Below are 23,486 nucleotides of genomic sequence, written 5' to 3' on the forward strand. Positions count from 1 at the left end.
AGATTATTGGTCCTAAATATTAAATAACCTCAATGTATATTTTTTAACTTGTCTCTAAAGTCCAGCAAAAGTTCCAATCTCTTAGAATATAGGAGATATTTCAATACTAATGTATCACCACATGGAAGAAAATATGTGTGGAAGGATCAAGTATAACTCAATTTCTTTCAGCTCTAACTCTGCAGCCTTGTATAATGATACAGTGAGTACTGTAGCTGTCAAGAAGGGTCACACTGTAGGTCTGCAAGTGTGGATCTGCAGGTACTTGTCTTTCTCTCATAAAGGGTAAGCTCTCTCTTATCAGTGATAAATGCCAAGACACAAAACTAATATTCAGAGAGTTGGCCAATACAAAGTCGTGTCTGGCCCTAAAGAAGAAGCTGGACTTCGGAGAAGAAGCAAACAAGTGCAGGGATTCTGTACATATTGTGGCATTTGCCTCAAATGTTAGGGAAGTTCTAGTATCATGAGCCATTTCCTTCATTATGAATTATTATATACCTTTTGGGTATCATGATCAAGGCCACTTTAGAAGACAATTTGTCATGGGTTACAGTTCCAGTGGGACAATAGTCCCTATGGCACTGACACATGGCTGAGAATATAATTAATGTGCTGAGGGAATCATGTCTTCAATGGCAAACACAAATCAGAGAGAGGCACTGGATGTAAACCATGCCAATGACCTCTTCAAGCATGCATTAAGTGTTATCCTTCCTTCAACAAGGCTGAGCAACATCACAAAACATTGCTATCAATTAGTGACTAAGAGCAGGGAGATAAAAAACATTTGAACATTAGAAGAATTGATCATAAAGCCTCAATTTAGAGAAGTTATATTTAAGATTAAATGCTGTACATATTAGGTCTTACTTGTTTGTAATCTTATTCCACCTTCTTAGCATCATCATTGAAAAGTACAGGCATAGTAATATCAAAATTATTAATAAGATACTTTTAAAAGTATAAACTTGTCCTTCAGACCACTTGTCAAAACCAAGAATACTATATTTGAGTTCAGTGCTGTTTTTCTCATGAAGGTGTAAATCAAAAGCTATAAATTTTAAATTAAGAAAACAATTACAAAAATTTGACATAATCAAATATTTTTCTCACTCAAAATCTATTCATGAGGACTAATTTGCTTGAATATATTCTACAAGATATTTGTTCTCAAAAGAGATTCATCTTCATTTCCAAAAATCCCAAACTCTTTCCTTAGGTTTCTATTCCCAGTGCAGTAAATCTGAACTTGTCTTCTCACTGTGTCAGTCACTAGAGTTCAGCCAATGTTCTGTATGGGACTCATGTAGGAATTTGTGAATGGTTGGGTGCTAAGGTGAATTCTTCAGTTGTATATTTCTCTGTAATCATTATTTTCTGTACACATAGTACTTTCTTAATTAAAATACATATAAGGATTTCCTTTGTAACATCCAAGAGGATGCATTAAAGGGAATGATGCACTACCTGTTTGTGAACAACAAAGTTTAAGGCTTGATATTCTTAGAGCTGAAACTGTGGCCCAAACTGACAAGTTTTATTTACTTCTACACTGTTGGACCCTGGTACTGGAGGGTGTCCCGGCGGTCTCCTGGCTGGTGGCAGGGTGTGAGCGGGGAGGGGAGATTGCCTGCCCCTGCCACTGCTTCTGGCGTCCATCGTTGCTGGCCAATCTTCTCCAGGTTTTGCCCCTGTTACTCCACGCTGAACTGGTCCAGGCTCGGGCCAGGCCGATAAGGAGCCGACTAGCTGACAGAAGGGCAGCTGGGCATTCCACGCAGGCTCCAGGGCGAGCCGGCGGATTGTCAAGCGGTACAGCTCTTTGTTTAGCCAGGAATGTCAGCTAGGTAGTGGAAGAGCCCAGCGGGCTCTGAAGCATTACAGCTCTTAAGCCGGGAAGCGCCGGCCAGGTAGCAGAGAAGGGCTGTGGCGGGTCAACAATGGAAGGAAGTTCTCAGACACCTGGATGGTTCTTGTGTGTGTTTTACTTCTCAATTAAGCTCAATATATATAGTTTGGGGTGGGTGAAGGTTTTAGCAGCAGGTAACCTCATTGGCTTAGTCTGAGGTTTTGGGGATGCCTCATATGCATGTGAGGAGAGCCTGGAGCACCATTCCTACGTGACCCGATAGTCGTAGACCTCTCAACCTCTCTGCGGGAGGGGCTGTGAAGCCGTAAAGGGCAGAAGCTGAGAGAGCCAGGGGGCCAGGAACAGAGCCAAACGGTCTACCGTCCCTCCAAGTGTCTCCGGGGTTTGAAGCTTGTTCAACCAGACACCTGGTTGTCTCTCAGCTCAGTGCCCTACAATTCCCTCTCTTTTCTTTTATAAAGGAGAGGTGTCATTGGAATAAATGTCTCCTATGTCAGAAACAGTTTGATATTGAACTAAGACCTGATTGGTGGTTACCTTTGCAATGTTACTCATCTGTTGTTTTAGAAACTGAATGAGGCAGGGTGCCAAGAGAAGCAAGGCTCCAATGGCTAGTATGGGGCCAAGGAGGGGAAGAATCCAAGCCATCAAGGGGTTTGAATACCAAGGGGTAGGGGTGTTGGGAGTATAGCGAGCCTGGAGGTTCCCCCGGAGCTCTTTGAGCATCTGTACATCTTGTTCTACCAGCCCAGATTCATTGACATAGAAGCAACATTCCTCCCCCAACAAAACAGAAGTCCCCCCCCCCCATTCAGCAGTCAACAAGTCCAGGGCCCTCCGGTTTTGGAGAGCAACTCCTGCTAAAGAGGTTATCTGGCGTTGAAGAGATTCAAGGCTGTCTGTTGTAGAGGCCATTGCCTGGTCAAGCTTGTCCTGGAAGTCGCTGGCCAGATGCTGTGTTTGGACAAGGGCTGCTTCAGCAGTTCCAGTAGCACCAAGTGAGACAGCAAGGCCTAGTCCAATGACAGAGGGATGAAGATCTCTCTCTTTTTTCGGTTTTCTCTCATCTGTAAGGCAAGCTCTTCAGGTTCGTAGAGATAAACCTGAGTAACAACAATCACGGGGGCACAGGAGCCTTGAAAATGAGGGTTGATACAGGCACCTGTAGTGCCCTTGCACCAGAGCAGGGCAGGAGGGTTGACACATACTGATTTGGTATTGGTGATGTCATGAGCACATGTAAGATGGGATTTCGAGGAGGGTCCTATAAGGCAAAGAGGCGGGGGTAGGTCAAAGAGAGGAATGTCCTGTGTTTTCCACATGGGCAGGGGTCGTAAAATGAAAGGTTAATGGGAACGGCTGTTAATAATGGTCAGGAGAGAGAGGCACAGAAAAAGCATTGGGAGGAATTGGGATGGGTTGTCAGGGGAAGGAGGTCTGCTGCATATTGGATGTATTGTAGCCAGGAAAGGGTAGCTTGTAGTTCCTCCTGAGACTGGTTTTCCTGTTGGATAATATTTGCATGAGTAAAGGCTGATTTGGGGGCAGGGACAAGTTCACAGGAGACATGTAAGTCAGCTACCGGGTGTCTGGCATAGCCATTGGGGTAAAGTTTACCCACGACTCTGATTCGCCAACATTCATTCCATGGATCGGTGATGGAAAGCTGAAAATGAGTTTTAAGGTTGGTGAGCATGGTGCCACCGCGACTGGTGGACTCCATCCTGCAGCTCCAATATCTGCAACCTCCATATGTGGAGACCTCCTGAAGACATTCACCTGTGTTTCGGTAAGGAAAGCAGAGAAAAGGGCTGGGGATAGTGGAGATATAGGGGGATCTCAATCTTGATTCGACATCCTTCATGTGGGAAGTCCTGGGTTCCTATAACTTTATTGTGTCCATTATAGGTTTCCCTAGCATAGAATCTCCAATGGTAGGTGTTGGGAAGGCTAGGGGAAGGCTGGGCGGTAGCAGAGTTAGCATGAAGGATGGTGAAAACTGCCAAGAGAATGGAAGAGAGGTGGGCTTGTGGAGGGCACATGTCCTGGGCAGCTGTTATCAGGTCATGGATGTCCTTCCAGGAGATCCTGCTCCTCCTCTGGGCATGGTGACTCCTTTGCCTTCTCCTCTTCATCCTCGGTCCTTGATCTGTCAGTGAGAAGCAAGCCATCTTCTTGGTTGGTGGGTTGGTGTCGGACATTTCTGGCAGGGACCCAGATAGGCTTGGGCTGGTCCTGTAGAAAAACACAAGCAAAACCCCTCCCGGTCGTGAGGAGGGGGTCTGGTCCCTTCCAAATTCCATCCAAAGGATCTCACCATCGTACTAGGATAGGGGGAGCTAATTTTGGTGTGTGCCAATGGAGGGAAATAGGAGGGTGTTTGGAGGTTTTGTAGATGTTGAATATGTTTAGGGTAGTCAGGGCCATCATTAATTGTACATTAGGGGGATAAGTAGAGGTTTGTTGTTTTTGGAGTTGGGCCTTCAGGGTCTGGTGTGTCCTTTCTATTATTCCTTGACCCTGAGGGTTGTGGGGAATTCCCGTATGATGGGTAATTTCCCAGCGTGTGCAGAAGGTTTTAAATTGAGAGCTAATGAAGGCAGGGCCGTTATCAGTTTTTATCTGTTGAGGAATATCCATGATGGCAAAGGTAGAGAGCATATGGTAGATCAGCCTTTTTGAGTTTTCACCTGTCTGGGCTGTAGCCCATACGAAATGTGAGTAAGTATCTATGGTGACAAAAACATATTTTTGTCTACCGAATTGGGGAACATGGGTAACATCTATTTGCCATAAGGCATTAGATTTTAGGCCTCGGGGATTGGTGCCTTTGCAAAGCTGGGGTGGTAATGAGGGATGCACAAGAGGCACATGTTTTTATTATCCTTTGAAGCTGAGCAAGGGGGATGTGGGGGAAGCGAGCATGAAGCCCCTTTAGATTTGTGTGTGTGCCTGAGTGAAATTGGTCAGCTCGCTCAGTGGAGGCTATGAATGTTCCGGTTGAGGCAGTTTGCTCAGTGAGTGTATTCCCCTCAGATATAGGACCTGGTAGGGGACTGTGGGATTGGATGTGTTGGATATAGATGGGGGAGGCTCTCTCCTGTAGGAGGGCCGAAACCTTTATGAGTAGAGGGGAGAGTGGGTTGTCATCTAATTTGATAAATGATCTTGACAACCAAGGAAGCAAATTGACAGCATATACGCTGTCTGAAAAGAGGTTAAGGGAGCCTTTGACTTCTTTTAAAGCTAGGTAAATGGCATATAGTTCTTTATATTGGGGGGAGTGGTGGGGGAGCTCTTTGAATTGGAGGATAGGGGGTTCATCTTCAGGGAAGTAGTATATTACTGCTGCAGCTCCCCTCTTTCCCCCATCAGTAAAAATTGAGGGGGCTCCTGCTATGGGCTCTCTGGAGAATAGTTTGGGGGGTAGCCATCACAACAGAGGGAGGGCAGAGGCCCATTTTTCATCAGGATAATGGTTGTGAATTTGTCCTGGGAAGCCTATTAAGCTGATAGCGAAGTGGGTATGATTTTTGATCAGCCACTGAACATCGGAGAGGGAGAAGGGCGTGACAAGAACGTCAGGTTCTTTTCCTAGGATCTGTAGGGCCCTATCTCTGCCATTTTAAATCATATTGGCAAGTGCATTCACTTCATTTAGAATTCAGGGTGCACCACCCATTGGAGTATGGAGCCATTCTAGCACCCCCTGTGGTTGGTAAAGGGCTTCTACAAGGGTTGGGGAAGGATTAAAGATAAGGAGATGTACAGGTATTGTTGGGTCATACCTAGCAAGAGCCATATCACTTAGGGCTGAATTGACGGATTTTAGGGCTTGGACTGCTTCTGGGGACAGTGTTCTTGGGGAGGAGGGATTTTTATCTCCTTTCAGGAGGTTAAAGAGAGGTTGAATGGTGCTTGTAGGGAGGTGAAGCCAGGGTCGAAGCCAATTGAGGTTGCCCAAAAAGCTCTGCAGCAAGGCAAGAATTAATTTTTGAGGAAAGGAGAGGGTGGGCTTGAGGGGACGTATCGAAGTAAGGGAGAGCTCTGTTCCTAGAAATGCAATGGGGGGAATAAGTTGGATTTTGTGAGGGGCTATTTTGAATCCTAGGGCAGATAGGGAAGGTATTAGCTGGTCCTTAAGTTGGGAGGGGGAGGTAGAAGCATCTCCCCAGACCAAGATGTCATCCATGTAATGATAGATGTTGAGTCCTTTGTCTAAATAGGGTTTTAGTGCAGTGGCTACAGCCTCCTGACAAATGGTAGGATTGTTAGCCATTCCTTGGGGGAGAATGGTCCATTCATATTGTGAGGCTGGGCCAGAGTTGTTAATGGGGGGCACTGAGAATGCAAAGCGTTCACAGTCCCGGGGGTGGAGAGGGACGGGAAAAAAGCAATCTTTTATGTCTATTGCTAGTAGAGGAACTTTGGCAGGAATGGCTGAGATGTGGGGTAGCCCTCTTTGCGGGGAGCCCCAGATTAGAATGGTTTTGTTAATTGCCCTCAAATCTTGTAATAGTCTCCACCCCCTGAGCGCTTTTTTATAGCAAATACAGGGGTGTTCCATGGACTGTGGGAGGGGCGGATGTGTTGTAGAGACAGCTGCTCCTCTACAAGTTCTCTGAGGGCCCTAAGTTTCTCCCTTGATAGAGGCCACTGTGGGACCCAGACAGCTTCATCAGAAAGCCAGTCAAGGCAGGGAGTACTAAATTTAACAGTGGCCCCTAGAATTGGAGGTGATTTGGAGGGGGGTTATTTGGGTCTCCTTGGGTATTATTTTCTTCATAAGTAATATCCTCTATCTTAATGTGGTCTCTTTCTGGCTTCGTGGTGAGGACCACATCTAAGGCTTGTAAGATATCTCTTCCCAAGAGATTGGTGGCTACTTGAGCTACCAGGGGGCGTATAAGGCCGGTAGCCCCATCTGGGTCTTCCCATTTATAGGTCTCTTTGGTGATGAATGCGTGAGAGGTACCCCCTATGCCTAAGAGCTTGGGCCCAGGGGTCAACTGCCAGTTCTGTGGGACCTCTTGCTGTCTCAGAATTGTCCGGTCCGCTCCGGTGTCAATAAGACACTTGAATGGTTTATCATCTATTTTAATGGTTAACTTTGGGTGGGAGTCTTCTGAGATGCTGGACACCCATAAGGCTTCTACAGGAGTAGTTTTCCCTCTTACTTTCGGGGCTGAGGGTTGCCCCATTTGAAGTTTAAAGTCTCTAGTCAGTTACCATCTTTATCATATCGAGCAGTACAGAACCTCCTCCAGTGGAAACCCTTTCTGCAGCGGGGACAGGGAACCTTAGGAGGATTGGAATCTGTTATAGAAGGGGAGTTTAGTGGGCATTTGTCCTCCCAATGTCCTGCCTTTCCACATTTGAAGCAGATTCCTTCTGTTTTTACTGCTGCCACAAATGCCTGAGCTATGGATGTGACCTGGTGCGATGCAGTTCCTATTTCTCTGGTTGCCACAATCCACCTATCGTGATGTTCTTCCCGGAGACCCTGGCAAGCTACCCTAGACTCAGAAGTCATGCCTTCCCAAACAATGGTTTTAAGAAGAAGGTCTCTAGCTGTGGGGTTGGAGATTTTTCTTTCTAAGCTCATTTTAGTTCTGAGAATAAAATCAGATAGAAATTCTCCAGGCTTCTGATGAAGGGAGAGCAGGGAGTGGGCGGGGTCTTGCGACCCTGAAGGTGGAGTGAGCCTATTCCAGGCTTGAATGGCATAGAGGCAGACCTGGTCATAGTAGCCTGCTGGCTGACTTGCCTGTTGTGCCCCAGTAGAGAAATCTTCCTGGCCAAAGAGTTCTTTAAAACCCCATGGAGTGTCATCTTCCCTTCCCTGGTTTTGCCTGACTTGCTGAAGACACTCATCATGATAGTAGGCCTCCCATTCTAGAAACATTGGACCAGGAAGAGCAGAACGGCAAATATCTCTCCAGTCTTGGGGGGTGTTTAAGTTGGCAATATGGCTCTGCAGGAAGGATTTTGTCCACAGTGCATGAATGCCATCTTCCTTCACTGCTTGCCTGAGTTCTTTTAGGTCTGAGGCCTGGAGTGGATACCAGTTAAGTGTCTTAGCTCAGGTGGGGTTGATATTAACTGGAAATGCTCGAGTAGTTTGAGTTTTGAGTTCTGCATCAGATTCCTGAGTAGCATGGGAGGCGGGGTTAGTTTTTATGTGAGAGTCCCTGAGATTGCAAAGTTGTTGAGTGGTTGATGGTTGTTTGCAAGGGACTATGGAATTTGGCAGGGCTTTATCTGCAGATTCTGGAGGTCTCTCACTTTTGTGGCTAGGAGAAGGGGGAGGGGATTTATCTCTCTTTGTTTGGGAAGTAAGTGGGGAGGCAGGGGAAAGCTCCTTTGGTATTTTAATGGAGCCTTGCCTTTGGATGGGGGAGGGAGGAGTAGAAGGAGCAGATGGATTTTTTGGTATTTCCTCCAAGGCATAAGGGGGAAGGGGTGGGTAGATTGATTTTATTTCTCTTATTAATTGGGTAAGGGCTGTGAGGTCTGAAAAGGAGTGATTTTGGGGGCCTTGATCTTTGGGTTCATTTGACTGAGGGGCCCCAGGAGCTGTGTTGTTGTTCTCAGTCTGTCCAATTCTACATGGTCCTATACATTGCCGAATTGCGGCTAAGATCGGCAAAAACTCACGAGGGGGTTTTTTATCTCTGTTTTTGATAAGGGAAGCTACTTTGCTCCATGAGTCTGGACTGTAAATATTATCCTCTGCCATGCATGGTGCTATCTGAAGGACTTCCTCCCAAAACAAGGAGGCTTGCCTTTTGCCTATTCTTATCCCATGGGTCTTTAGTAGGGAGTATATTTGCCTGGCCTGAGGTGAACATTTACGTGAGGTGGAGTTTCCCATGATAGAAAAAGAGAAGAAACGCCTTGTCCAATGGGAACGTTCCCTTGGCCTATTGGCTTTGGGGGATTCCACAATGGTCCAAGAGCGCCAAGCCTTCCCGCAGATTTAAGAACGGGCAGCCACCCTTATGGCTTTTAAATAGCTGCTGTGTTACCAGTTTTCTTTTTGTTTTAAAGAGAATCTAGATAGAGTCTTTGCCAACGCCCGTTGCGGGCTGTTGGGATTTAAGCAGAGGCCAGGGAAGCCTTGAACCAACACCAGAGAGTGACTCTGGCCAGGAGGTAGCAAAAGCTCCCTTGGCTTACTTAAATCCATGCGATGGCTTCCGACTGAAACACAGGAGGAAAAAAACAGATTGCTTGTTTCAAGAGTTGGGTGGCTTACCTTTCCCATGGTATCAGTGCCTGCTTGGCTGTGTGGCTTCCAAGGCTCCACGTTTGAGGCACCAGATGTTGGACCCTGGTACTGGAGGGTGTCCCGGCAGTCTCCCGGCTGGTGGCAGGGTGTGAGCGGGGAGGGGAGATTGCCTGCCCCTGCCACTGCTTCTGGCGTCCATCGTTGCTGGCCAATCTTCTCCAGGTTTTGCCCCTGTTACTCCACGCTGAACTGGTCCAGGCTCGGGCCAGGCCGATAAGGAGCCGACTAGCTGACAGAAGGGCAGCTGGGCATTCCACGCAGGCTCCAGGGCGAGCCGGCGGATTGTCAAGCGGTACAGCTCTTTGTTTAGCCAGGAATGTCAGCTAGGTAGTGGAAGAGCCCAGCGGGCTCTGAAGCATTACAGCTCTTAAGCCGGGAAGCGCCGGCCAGGTAGCAGAGAAGGGCTGTGGCGGGTCAACAATGGAAGGAAGTTCTCGGACACCTGGATGGTTCTTGTGTGTGTTTTACTTCTCAATTAAGCTCAATATATACAGTTTGGGGTGGGTGGAGGTTTTAGCAGCAGGTAACCTCATTGGCTTAGTCTGAGGTTTTGGGGATGCCTCATATGCATGTGAGGAGAGCCCGGGGCACCATTCCTACGTGACCCGATGGTCATAGACCTCTCAACCTCTCTGAGGGAGGGGCTGTGAAGTGGTAAAGGGTGGAAGCTGAGAGAGCCAGGGGGCCAGGAACAGAGCCAAATGGTCTACCGTCCCTCAAAGGGTCTCCGGGGTTTGAAGCTCGTTCAACCAGACGCCTGGTTGTCTCTCAGCTCAGTGCCCTACACTACACATGAAGAGTGTTTTAAAGAAATAACTGTATTATAAGTCCTGAATGATGGCCCATACCTACAATTTCAGTACTTTACAGGCTGAGAGTATTTACCAAGAGTTAGAAGCCAGAATGGGTCACTTAGTTATTGTCGGATATCATGACTACAATGGGAAATATTATCTCAGAAAATAAAAAAGAAAGTATATCTAACTACTTTGAATTTTGTTTTTTCTGAATAAAGTTGTTGTAGAATCTAGACCATATAGGTTGTATAAATCTCTGAATACATGACAATGATATGAGATTAAATCTATTCTCCAGGGAAAATATTGCCTAGCCAGGATTGTGAGATGGTAGAAAAAAACACAGGTTTTAGAGCTTAACAGGACAATGTTAACCTCTTGCTCTTAGTAAAGAGAAACATGTAAGACAGTACAAATATCTTTCCTCACTCTCAGTTCAGATTAGCTTTATGCTGTGGACACATTGCCATGAGAATGCAATAAACACTGCTTCAGTCGGCAATGGCCAAAGACCACCTTCAAATGGAGAAGGGTTGTTGCTGACCCTATCTCCCACATAAACAAACTCCTGTAAACCCTCTATTCCACTCTCCCCATTTCTATGAGAATGTTACCCCTACTCACCCACACCTATCTCCCTGCCCTGGCATTCCCCTACACTGGGGCAACAAGCCTTTACAGGAACAAGGGCTTCTTCTCCCACTGGTGCCCAACAACAAGGCCATACTCTGTTCCATATGTGGCTGGAGCCATGGGTCCCTCCATGTATATTCTTTGGTTGGTGGTTTAGTCCCTGGGAGCTCTAGGGGGTCTGCTTAATCGATACTGTTGTTCTTCCTATGGTGTTGCAAATCCCCTTATCTCTTTCAGTCCTTTCTCTGACTCCTTCATCAGTGCCCCTTGTGCTTAGTCCAATGGCTGGCTGTGAGCATCTGCCTCTGTATTTGTCAGGCTCTGTAGACCAAACTGGCCTTGAACTCAGAAATCTGCCTGCCTCTACCTCCCAAGTGCTGAGATTAAAGGTGTGTGCCACCACTGCCTGGCTAACATTTCTTTTCAAACATGATATATTTTGTTCATGTTTTTCCTCTCTGTCAATTTCTTCTGGATCTTCTCTACATTCCCAACTACTCACCTTTATGTTCTTTCTTTCTCTTTAAACACACATGTAAATAAAACCAAGAAACACACACACAGAGAGAGAGAGAGAGAGAGAGAGAGAGAGAGAGAGAGAGAGAGAAGTTAAACAAACAAAACACCAATAAGACAAGGATGCCCAACCAAATCAAAATGAGACCAAAAAGTCTACAAAATACCTTTGAGTTAGATTTGTGTTGGGGATTTGTGAATAGGGATTGCCCTGAAGAGGACTTAATATAATCACCTGATTTTACTTCTTTGTTTCTCATTTTCTAGAATTCCAATCCAGAATTTGCTCTACTTCTCTACAGGACCTATCCAAGTAGTTACCTCATATTGTCAAGTGCTTTGGCCATTTCCAGAACTTATTTTGAGTTAACTGTAGCATGTGACTCTGTTGGGTTTTTTGTCCTTGAAACATCATAACCTTTTGTAGACTGTGTTTGTTTTCCTGTTTCTACTTCTATTAATTGTTCATCCTTATAAGTCTGCTTAGCTGGTTCTTCATCATACTGAAGGCATCTATATGGGGTGTTTCAAATTTAAGGTATCGTCTTTTTTTCTCTGTTATTCTTCTATTTTCTTTTTTGAATATTAATTTCTATTAACATCAACATGTCTTTAAGAATAATGTACTGGAGCTGATCCTGTGCCACAGTGCTCCATATGCAAATGCTGCCAGGAGAGAGCTGGTCAACCAGGAGTGCCAACACACCTGTGAGCACAAGTAAGATCACCACTTCTGCTCAAATTCCTGGCCCAAGAGGGACCTGCCCAGAGCCATCAGGACACAAAAACCAAGGAAAAATCAGGGACTGGATCCTTTCGGTTTCCACCTGCACCCCAGAGCTGACCCTGTGACATAGCTTTTCATACCCATATTGCTCATAGAAAGAAGTGGTCTCCCAGGAGTACTGACACACAGGCTTGCAGGAGGGACAAGCCACAGTCAGAGACAGCAAGACCAGGTAACACTAGAGATAACCAGATGGTGAAAGGAAAGAGCAAGAACATAAGCAACAGAAACCAAGGCTACTTGGCATCATCAGAACCCAGTTCTCCCACCACAGCAAGTCCTTGATACCCCAACACACTGGAAGAGCAAGACTCTGATTTACAATCACATCTCATTATGATGATAAAAGACCTTAAGAAGGACTTAAGTAACTCTGTTAAAGAAATACAGGAGAAAAAAAGAAATACAGGAGAACACAGGTAAACAGTTAGAAGCTCTTAAAGAGGAAACACAAAAATTCCATAAAGAATTACAGGAAAACAATAAAAAAAAGGTGAAAGAATTGAACAAAACCACCCAGGATCTAAAAATAGAAAGAGAAACAATACAGAAATCACAAAGAAAGACAAACCTGGAGATAGAAAACCTAGGAAAGAGATCAGGAGTCATAGCCACAAGCATCACCAACGGAATACAAGAGACAGAAGAGAGAATCTCAGGTGCAGAAAATACCATAGAAAACATTGACACAACAATCAAAGAAAATACAAAATGCAAAAAGCTCCTAACCCAAAACATCCAGGAAATCCAGGACACAGTGAAAAGCCCAAACCTAAGAATAATAGGTATAGAAGACAGTGAAGATTCCCAACTTAAAGGGCCAGTAAATATCCTCAACAAAATTATAGAAGAAAACTTCCCTGCCCCAAAGAAAGAGATGTCCACAAACTAGAAGCCTACACAATTCAAAATAGATTGGAACAGAAAAAAAATTCTCCTGTCATATAATAGCCAAAACACCAAATTCATAAAACAAAGAAAAAATATTAAAAGCAGTAAGGAAAAAAGGTCAAGTGACATATAAAGGCAGACCTATCAGAATTACACCAGACTTCTCCCCAGAGACTATAAAAGCTAGAATATCCTGGGCAGATATCATACAGACCCTAAGAGAACACAAATGCCAGCCCAGGCTACTATACCCAGCAAAACTCTCAATTACCATAGATGGAGAAACCAAGATATTCCATGACAGAGCCAAATTTACACAATATCTTTCCAAAGTCTAGCCCTACAAAGGATAAGAGAGGAAAACACCAACACTCAGAGGGAAACTACACCCCAGAAAAAGCAAGAAAGTAATCTTCCAACAAATCCAAAGATAGATAGCCACACAAATAATGCCACTGCTAATAACAAACGTAACAGGAAGCAACAATCTTCTCTACTTAATATCTCTTAACATCAATGGACTCAGTTCCCCAATAAAAAAACATAGACTAATGGACTGGATATGCAAAAAGCATATTGCTGCATATCCAGCATTTTGCTGCATACAGGAAACCCACCTCAGTGACAAAGACAGACACTACCTTAGAGTAAAAGGCTGGAAAACAATTTTTCAAGCAAATGGTCCTAAGAAACAAGCTGAAGTTGTTATTCTAATATTAAATAAAATCGACTTGCAACTTAAAGCTATCAAAAAGGATAAGGAAGGACATTTCATACTTGTCAAAGGAAAAGTCCACCAACATGAACTGTGAACTCTGAACATCTATGAACCCTATGCAAGAGCACCCACTTTCACAAAACAAACCTTACTAAAGCTCAAAGCACACATTGAATCTCACACAATAATAGTGGGAGTCTTTCAAAACCCCACTCTCAGCAATGGACAGATCATGGAAACAGAAACTAAAGTGAAACTAACAGAAGTTCTGAACCAAATGGACTTATACTGTTATCTACAGAACATTTCATCCAAAAGAATGTACCTTTTTCTCAGTACCTCATGGTACCATCTCCAAAATAGACCATATAATTGGTCACAAAACAGACCTCAACAGATACAAAAGATTGAAATAATCCCATACATCCTATCAGATCACCATGGATTAAGGCTGGCTTTCAATAATGAAAAAAACAATAGAAAGCCCACATTCACGTGGAATCTGAACAATAATCTAATCGATGATAATGTAGTCAAGGAAGAAATAAAGAAAGAAATTAAAGACTTTTTAGAATTTAATGAAAATGAAGACACATCATACCAAAACTTATGGGACATAATGAAAGCAGTGATAAGAGGAAAACTCTTAGCTCTTAGTGCCTACACAAAGAAACTGGAGAGAGCATACACTTAACAACTTGACAGCACACCTGAAAGCTCTAGAACAAAAAGAAGCAAACACACCCAAGGGGAGTAGATGGCAGAAAATAATCAAACTAAGGGCTGAAATCAACCAAGTAGAAACAAAAAGAACTATACAAAGAATCAATAAAACCAGGAGCTGGTTCTTTGAGAAAATCAACAAGAGAGATAAACCCTTAGCCAGAGTAATCAGAGGGCAGAGAGACAGTATTCAAATTAATACAATCAGAACTGAAAAAGGTAACATAACAACAGAAAATGAGGAAATAACAAAATCATCAGGTCTTACTAAAAAAGCCTATAGTCAACGAAATTGGAAAATCTGGATGCAATGGACAATTTTCTAGAAAGATACCAGGTACCAAATTGAAATCAGGAGCAGATAAACCATCTAAACAATCCCATAACCACTAAAAAAATAGCATCAGTCATTAAAACTCTTCCCAGTAAAAAAATGTTTGGAACCAGATGGTTTTAATGCAGAGTTCTATCAGAACTTCAAAGAAGGCTTATTACCATTTGTCTGTAAAGTGTTTCACAAAATAGAAACAGAAAGAACACTACCTAATTCATTCTATGAAGCCACAATTACACTTATACCTAAATCACACAAAGACCCAACTAAGAAAGAGAACTACAGACCAATCTCTCTTATGAATATCAATGCAAAAAATACTCAATAAAATTCTTGCAAACTGAATCCAAGAACACATCAAAAAATTATCCATCATGATCAAGTAGACTTTATCCCAGGAATGCAGGGATGCTTCACTATATGAAAATCCATCAATTTCACTATTTGCAGATGATGTGGTTGTATACTTAAGTGACTCCAAAACTTCCAACAGACAGCTCCTAAACCTGCTAAACAACTTTACCAAAGTGGCTGGATATAAAACTAACTCAAACAAATCAGTAGCCTTCCTCAATGCAAAAGATAAACAGGATGAGAAAGAAAATAGGGAAATGACATCCTTCACAATAGTCACAAATAATATAAAATACCTTTGTCTGAATCTAACCAAACAAGTAAAAATCTGTATGACAAGAACCTAAAGTCCCTGAAGAAAGAAATAGAAGCAGATATGAAAAGATGGAAAGATCTCCCATAGAAGGATTAATCTAGTAAAAATGGCCACCTTGTTGAGAGCAATCTACAAATTTAATGCATCCCCACCAAAATTTCCACTCAATTCTTTAGAGAGATAGAGCAATTCTCATATTCATTTGGAATAACAAAAAATCCCAGTATAGTGAAAACTATTCTCAACAATAAAAGAACTTCTGGGGGAATCACCATCCCTGACTTATAGATGTACTACAAAGCAATGGTGATAAAAAAAACTGCATGGTATTCATTTAGAAACAGGCAGGAGGATCAGTGGAATAGAATTGAAGGCCCAGAACTGAACTCCCAAAACTATGGTCACTTGATCTTTGACAAAGCAGCTAAAATCATCCAGTGGAAAAATGACAGCAGTGTCAACAAATGGTGCTGGTTCAACTGGAAGACAGCATGTAGAAGTATGCAAATTGATCCATACTTATCACCTTATATAAAGTTCAAGTCCAAGTGGATCAATGACATCCATATAAAACCAGATACACTGAATCTAATAGAAGAGAAAATTTTAAAAAACCTCAAATATATGGGCACAGGAGAAAAATTCCAGAACAGAACACCAATGCCTTATGATCAAGATCTGACAAATGGGACATCATAAAACTGCAAAGCTTTTGTAAAGCAAAGGAAAATGTCAAGAGGACAAAGAGACAACCGACAGATTGGGAAAAAAAATTTATTAATCCTACATTTGATAGAGAGCTAATATCCAAGTTATATAAATAGCTGAATAAATTAGACTCTAGACAATGAAATAACCCTACTAAAAATGGGGTATAGAGCTAAACAAAGAATCCTCAACTGAGGAAACTCGAATGGCTGAGAAACACATAAAGAAGTGTTCAACATCTTTAGTTAACTGGGAAATTCAAATCAAAACAACCCTGAGATTTCACCTCATATCAATCAGAATAGCTAAGATCAAAAACTCAGGTGATAGTAGATGCTGGCAAGGATGTGGAGAAAGAGGAACACTCTACCATTGTTGGTGGGATTGCAAACTGATGCAACCACTCTGGAAATCAGTCTGGCAGTTCCTCAGAAAACTGGACATAGCATTACCTGAGGACCCAGTTATACCACTCCTGGGCATATACCCAGAAGATGTTCCAACATATAATAATTTCATATTCTCTACTATGTTCACAGCAGCCTTATTTATAATTGCCAGAAGCTAGAAAGAACCCAGATGTCCTTCAACAGAGGAATGGATACAGAAAATGTGGTACATTTACACATGGAGTACTACTCTGTTATTAAATATAATAAGTTCATAAATTTTAGGCAAATTGATGGAACTGGAAAATAAAATTCTGAGTGAGGTAACCCAATCACAGAAGAACACACATGGTATGCACTCACTGATAAGTAGATAGTAGCCCAGAAGCTCACAATACCGAAGATAAAATACATAGATCACATGCAGCTCAAGAAGAAGAAGGAAGATGAAAGTGTGGGTGCTTTGGTCCTTCTTAGAAAAAATATCAAAATACTCAACCATAGCTACCAGGGTCTAAACCTCCAGCCTGAGAACACAAAGGGATGGACTCATGGCTCCACCTGTATAGGTAGTTGAGGAATCCCTGTCAGGCATTAGTGGAAGAATAGGGCCTTGGTCCCTGAAAGTTTTGGATTCTCCAGGGTTGGGGAATTCAAGAGCAAGGAGGCAGGAATGGGTGGATGGGTGCGGGCACACCCTCATAGTAGTAGTAGGAAGGGGTATGGATTAAGGTGTTTGGGGGGGGAAATGGGAGAGGGCATAACATTGAAAGGTAAATAAATAAAATATCAAATTAACAAAAACAGATAATGGGTTTGGCAATTTTAGTTGAGCGGTCAAGACTTTTTGTCAACAATTTATTATGGGGATTTTGTATAATTCTCAAAGATAAGGTATTGTTGAAGAGGCCTATTGAACTTTAAAAAGATTGGTGAGACATACTGTTGCTGAGACAAAGAATGAGGCTGACCTGTGAGCTTGCTAAGTGCCCTGACAAGGGTGACTGGGGAGCTGTATTGGACATATGTTTCTGATCCACATTTAGTTGACTATATCCCAGATGGGACAAGCTGCATTGCCTCAAGTTTTTAGACCTTGTGGGATAGAGAATAAAAAAGAGAAATTATAATGTCTCTTGTATTTTTCTTAAATGTGATCAGCTATTAGGACTCAATCATGTACTGTTCTAGAAATCAATCCAATATTGGAAATAACAGTCTACGTTTGGAAGGCTGGATCTGGACATTTGTCAGAGACATATTTGGAAGTTAGTTGCAGTTCACTATGATGTTATGATAACAAGAGATAAAGTTGGGACAGGATCTGGATTTCAAACAAGGGTTAGTGCATGTTTTAAGGCTCTTTTACTTGTCAAGCTATTGGTTTTGTCTGTTCTACAGTATTTACTGTAAGTTGCATTGACTGTATGATTTCTAGTTGTATTAGTGTGTTGAAACCTGACATGTCTGTTACAGGGGTCTATCAAACACTTTTGGTCTTACTGCCCTGAGTTTTAGAAAACCGTATTTCTCCAAGAAAAAGCTTGAAAGTGCTGGAAGAAGTGACTTAGGCTTTAAGCAGAAGCAAGAGTGTAGCAGGCTTGATTATTGCTGGTATAACAGCTTTAATGCCATTAATTGCTAGCACCACTGCTTCAACAATAGCATTGACACAAGGAATTAAGACAGCCATTTCTGTTAACCATCTAGCAAAAAATGTTACTAATGTATTGAGTATACAAAAGAATTTATATAGGAATCTGGAACAATGGTTAATGCTCTATAACTTATTCAAATTACCTGAAGGAGCTTCAGCATTCAAGAGTTAGGAGCCATTCCAAGTGTCATGACTAATATCATTGGAGTAGTGTTATTTCTAAAAATTGCAATGATTGTCATTATAATTAGAAAAAAGTTTAAAGACACCTGTAGGATATTTGGCATAATCCTAACACCTCTCTGGTTGTGTTAACTTTGCATAGTGATATTATGAATTTAAAGAATGCTGCTTTGTTGAGCTTTGATGCTGCAGATAATGCTCATGAAATTATCCATGGCCTGAGGTCAGTATTTCCATTTTGGTCCAACCTCAGGAATGGCATATATAGCTTGGTCAGGCTAGGCCTTCCTGTCCTGTGAATACTTTTATTCTTGCCCATCATGTTAAAGCTTGTTTCTAACTATATCAACAGGCTGGCAGCCAAAGTACGTGACTTGAAACTGATAATGGACCCCCAGACAGAGTTATTAATTTAACAGGCTTGCAAGCCAAGGATGGGTAAGATTCTGCACAGAGCCTTATCAACCTAAGACAGAACTGCTTTGCTTATGATAATGCCTATTCCACAATGGGTAAAGAAGGCTTTCTTGTCAGAATGACCTAAGACAGGCTCAGTCTGGTTTATGTAATAAAAAGGGGGCAATGTGTACAGTTTTGTGGACTGCCTGGCAAGAATCTGACATAGTCCAAGGATAAGGAAATGGACTGCAGGCAAGAATCTGACATTGGGCTGGAACAAAGAAGTAATTTCAGGCAGGAATCTAAATCTGGGGCTTGAACAAAGAAGTAATTATAGGCAGAAATCTAAATCTTTAGCTAGAATGAAAAATAGGCTTCAGTCATGAACATGACTTTGGGCTAGGACAGGAAAGTTGGCTCAGATTCATTGATAATGCTGAAAAGTCTTTAGAAATGATGATCACAGGAGTGATCACAGGACTCTGTTTATTGTCGTGCATGTTCTTTGATTATCTGAGTTTATTGTTTTCCTTGTTCCTGGACTATTTGCATCTATTGTATTGCTAGTTTCTCAACCTAGAACTGACATTAATACTTGCATGTAATTTAAACAGTATAACAGCAAAAAAGGAGGAGGAGGGATGAGATAAGGGGTTAATGGGTGGGAGACTGGGAAAGTGGGATGGTATCTGAAATGTAAATAAATATTGAATAAAAACAAAAAAAAATAAATAGCCCAATATATTTAAATTTAAGTAAATAAAATTAATGTTATTTTGAGGTTTCATCCCATTTCAAACAGAATAGCTATTGTTAAGAAAACAAAAAAATGTAAAAAAAAAAAAAAGAAAACAAAAAAATGTTTGTGAGAATAAATTCTGGGAAAGATATGGGGAAAGCAGAATCTTTCTTAACCCTCTTGAGATTGCAAACGGGTGCAGACACTCTGTAAATCTTTGTGGAATACCCATCACATGGCCCTGATACAATACTCCTTGGCATGTGACCAAAGGACTTGATATCCTACTCCACAAGTATTTTTCTGGTCATGTCTAGTACCTTAACATTCATAATGCTAAGAAATGAGAACAACTTAACTGTCCTTCAACCAATGAATAACTAACAAAAACATGTTACACATGTATAGTCGAATTCTACTTATCTGTGGAAAAAATCATGAGACTATCAGATAAATATGTGGAAATAAATATTATTATGAGTGAGGTAACTGAGTCCCAGAAAAATAGTTATGAAATATGAAATTTTCTTTTCTATTTATACTTTCTGGCTTTGAATCTGAAAATATGAGTTTATAACCTAGAGTAACTGCACAAACCATGAATGTAAAGAGGAACTAACTGGGGAAAGAACTTTATATATTGGAATAGTACACAGATGCTACAGAGGGAGAAATAGTATAAACTGAGGGGGGGCCTTAATTGGGAAGTTGTTCTCAGAGGGTAGTATGGAGTGACAGGAAGGATGGGTGGATAAATAATGCCAAGTATTTTTGACAATACATAGGGAATCATATTTTCTTATTTATCTAAAATCATGTATGATACACATGTATGTATGTATATTATATATTAACATGAATTTATGTTATGTCATTTTGAACGATAATGATCCCCTCAAGGGTCATGGCCTACTTAGAAAAATCTCAGTACCATGCACAAGGAACCTCCTCTTGAGTTATTAATCAGGGTAATCCAAGAGACCTCCAAAACAGGCCCTGAAAACTAGACCCTTGTAGTAAAGTAACATTAACTAAAAACCCAGAAATTGGGGGACTTAAGCTAGAACTAACATGGAAACCTCTTTACTAAGAAGTGAATTTTATAAAATGAGAAGATGCTACACAAACTGCCAAGGGAGAGGTGCAATCACTCAACATGTGGAGAAATGAAGTCTTTGAGCCACAAATATGACTTTACTGGTGATACATCCACAATGGTGCAATAAGGGGGACTTTTATCTTTGGGAAACTAAGTGCTGTTCAGTTGGACTTAAGGCCTTCTCAACAAGAGGGAAGCCATACTTGGTACTGTACACTTGGGATTGGAGAGGGCATAAATCAAAGAGGAGAACCCACAACTGGCAGTATCCTAAACTATCATAATTTGTAGCTGTTTTCTAAATATATATTTTCATATACACAAGTTTACATAGTTCTCAAACTTCATCAATGAAGATCATTTTTTTGCAATATATGGAGACTATCACAAAGTTCTGCAAAAAACAAAATGTATAGAATAATGAACTATATGACATTCAAACCCAACGTATACATCTGCAATTAATCTCTTCAACATAGGCTCAGAAAAATCACAAAAGTGGAGGCAGAAAATCTCTAGAGTCACATAATTACTGTTGATAGAATATATCCCTTAATCCTGGCAGTGAAAACATACAAATGAAATTTCAATGGTATAGTTACTGAAACAAACCAGCATAATGATACCTGTTGGGCCACAAATGAAGAGAGGGGGAAATATACTTGCTCTTATGTGGGGAGCTGACAGAAGGTGGCTATCATCCTTGCAGCCATCTTGAGACATATACCCTGACAAAAGACTTGATTACAATAGCCTACAACAGCTGAGCACTCTCTGATAACATCTTGCTTTAGATACCCAGGATTTTCCCTTGGATGTGTGAGACTTAAAGGTGTGATTTAGAGCCGAGATTTAAGGGCGTGACTTAAGTTGTGACTTAGAGATAGGAACTAAGGGCATGACTTAAGGGTGAGACTTAGAAGTGAAACATATAAAAGGTGAGAGGCAGGCAGAAAAAATTATTAGACACTAGGATTAGGTATTAGGCACTTGGCACTTGGAGAAAGAACTTGGAACTTGGAGGCACTAGGGACTACAAACTAGGGACTAGGAACTCAAGACTTGGGACTTGGACTAGGAAGAGAGACTGAAGAATAAACGGGATTGAATCACACTCTGTCTGGTCTTCATTCCTCGAGTCTGTCCTCAATTTCTCTCTTGCTGAATCCTGACCCACTGATCATAGCAGCTTGGGGCAGTGTTGTCTCTAATAATTTAGTCCCCAAGGCTTTTGGCAGTGTGGGTTCCAACCTGATAGAGCAGTCCCCGACATTTTTGGCACCTAACTTGGGGCAGCTCAGGCCTCAGCAGTCTTACTGCTCAGTGAGGAAAACAGAGCATGTCAATGGATGCTGAACAAGAAAGAATCATTTGCCACAGGAAGTGAAATTTCACATTGACTGTCCTATTCCAAGTGTTCTCAACTCAGTGTATATTCACAATAAAGCAGAATTAATGTATGTGTGTTCATAAAGGAAATCAATGAATATTAGGAGATAGGAAATATGAAAAGGAGAGGGAGGAGTTGGAAGGAGTGAGGGGAGGGGAGAGTAATCTAGTGCAGCTAAAGCACTATGAGTTTTTTTTTAAATCAACTACTTTTAAAAAAGAGTTGCATACCTAATCTTTGAGAGACTTGAGACCACAGGGAGGAGGGAGTCTTGTTGGAGGTGGAGTGCCCTCTTGGAGGCAAAGATGAGGCGAGGAATGAGATGAAGAACTTTGGAGGGGTCCAAGTGGAGAGTCAACAATGGGAATGTAAATAAATAAAATAATAAAAATTGAAACAAGAGGATATATAGATATTATAGAAAATTAGAAAAATTGTGTTAGGATCTAATATTAAAGGAAAATTAAACATTTTATACCCGTAATCGTGAAACTGAAATAAGATTTTTAAAATACACATAATATTTTTATGTTTTAATGTTTATTTGAGATATTGTACATATTCTTAAAGATGTAATATAAAGTTCTGGTCCTTATGAAAACTATTACAAACTGTGAGGGATGATAAAAAGTGCCAAGTTGTGAACTATTAGGGATCATTAAGAAACACAAATCAATACTCAGACACATAGTTATGTTAGATAATAGTTTTGTTAATTACAATAAAATGCTTAATAAAATGCAATAAAATAATCCAAGGTTATTCAAGTAGTAAATAGCGAAGAATAAACAATGTTTGGCAATTTAGATATACTATAGATAGTTGGTATGTAAAAACAGAGATCCACAGAATATGGCATTTAAAATTCTATTATTATTAAAAGATCTTTTGACTATGATATGGTTATGTGTCTGACAGTACTCCCATTTGACTACGAAGATGATGATGATGATCATCATCAATAACCTCGATATAGAATTGGTTCAATTGTGAGAAACTAGCCACAGGGGAAAAATACCTAAGTTTCAACTACAGACAAATCTATCCAGAAAGGACAAACAGACACAGGGTAGTTTCCTACCAAGCTTTGCCAAGACAGGACAGGAGCCTAGCATGGCTCTTCTCTGAGAGGCTCAACAAACAGCTGACAGAGACAGACAGAGATACTTACACCCAACTATAGGGGACCCCTATGGTTCCATTAGGAGATGGATGGAAGAAGCAGAAGAAGAGAGTACATCCACATGAAGACCAGCAGTCTCAATTAACCTGGACCACTGGGATCTGCCAAACACTGAGCCAACAACCAGGCACCATACAAGAGGTAGTCCAAGATCCCTGGCACATATATAGCAAAGCTCTTCCTGGTTTGGTTTCAGTGGGAGAAGATGTGCCTAGTCCTGTTAGAGACTTGAGGCCCCAGGGAGGGGGAAGGCAGAGCATTCTCTTGGAGAAAGGGGGAGATGGAATGGTAGGATAAACTGTGAGACTGGGGCCCAGGAGGGAGAACAATGGCTGGGTTGTAAACAAGTTAAATAATAATAATAATAATAATAATAATAATAATAATAATAATAATAATTTCATGGAAAATAATTGCATATGTCAACATTTTGGATCCAATACCTGTAATTTTACTGCACATTTGAAACCATTCTGAACATTAAATTATGTTTAAAATAATTTAAA

At 41.5% G+C, this 23,486-nt stretch overlaps 1 long non-coding RNA gene across 1 annotated transcript; it reads right to left on the reverse strand.

Moving 5' to 3' along the window:
- Nucleotides 1–1,968: 1,968 nt before the first annotated feature.
- LOC143437514 (uncharacterized) lies at nucleotides 1,969–22,084 on the reverse strand. The gene is made up of 3 exons (XR_013106945.1): nucleotides 22,028–22,084; nucleotides 9,132–11,115; nucleotides 1,969–4,108 (listed from the first exon to the last, which is right to left on the reverse strand). It is a non-coding gene; the product is annotated as an uncharacterized LOC143437514 (long non-coding RNA).
- Between the last annotated feature and the right edge of the window lie 1,402 nt (nucleotides 22,085–23,486).

The sequence above is a fragment of the Arvicanthis niloticus genome, chromosome 24 (genome assembly GCF_011762505.2).
Source record: "Arvicanthis niloticus isolate mArvNil1 chromosome 24, mArvNil1.pat.X, whole genome shotgun sequence".
Classification (NCBI taxonomy): domain Eukaryota; kingdom Metazoa; phylum Chordata; class Mammalia; order Rodentia; family Muridae; genus Arvicanthis; species Arvicanthis niloticus.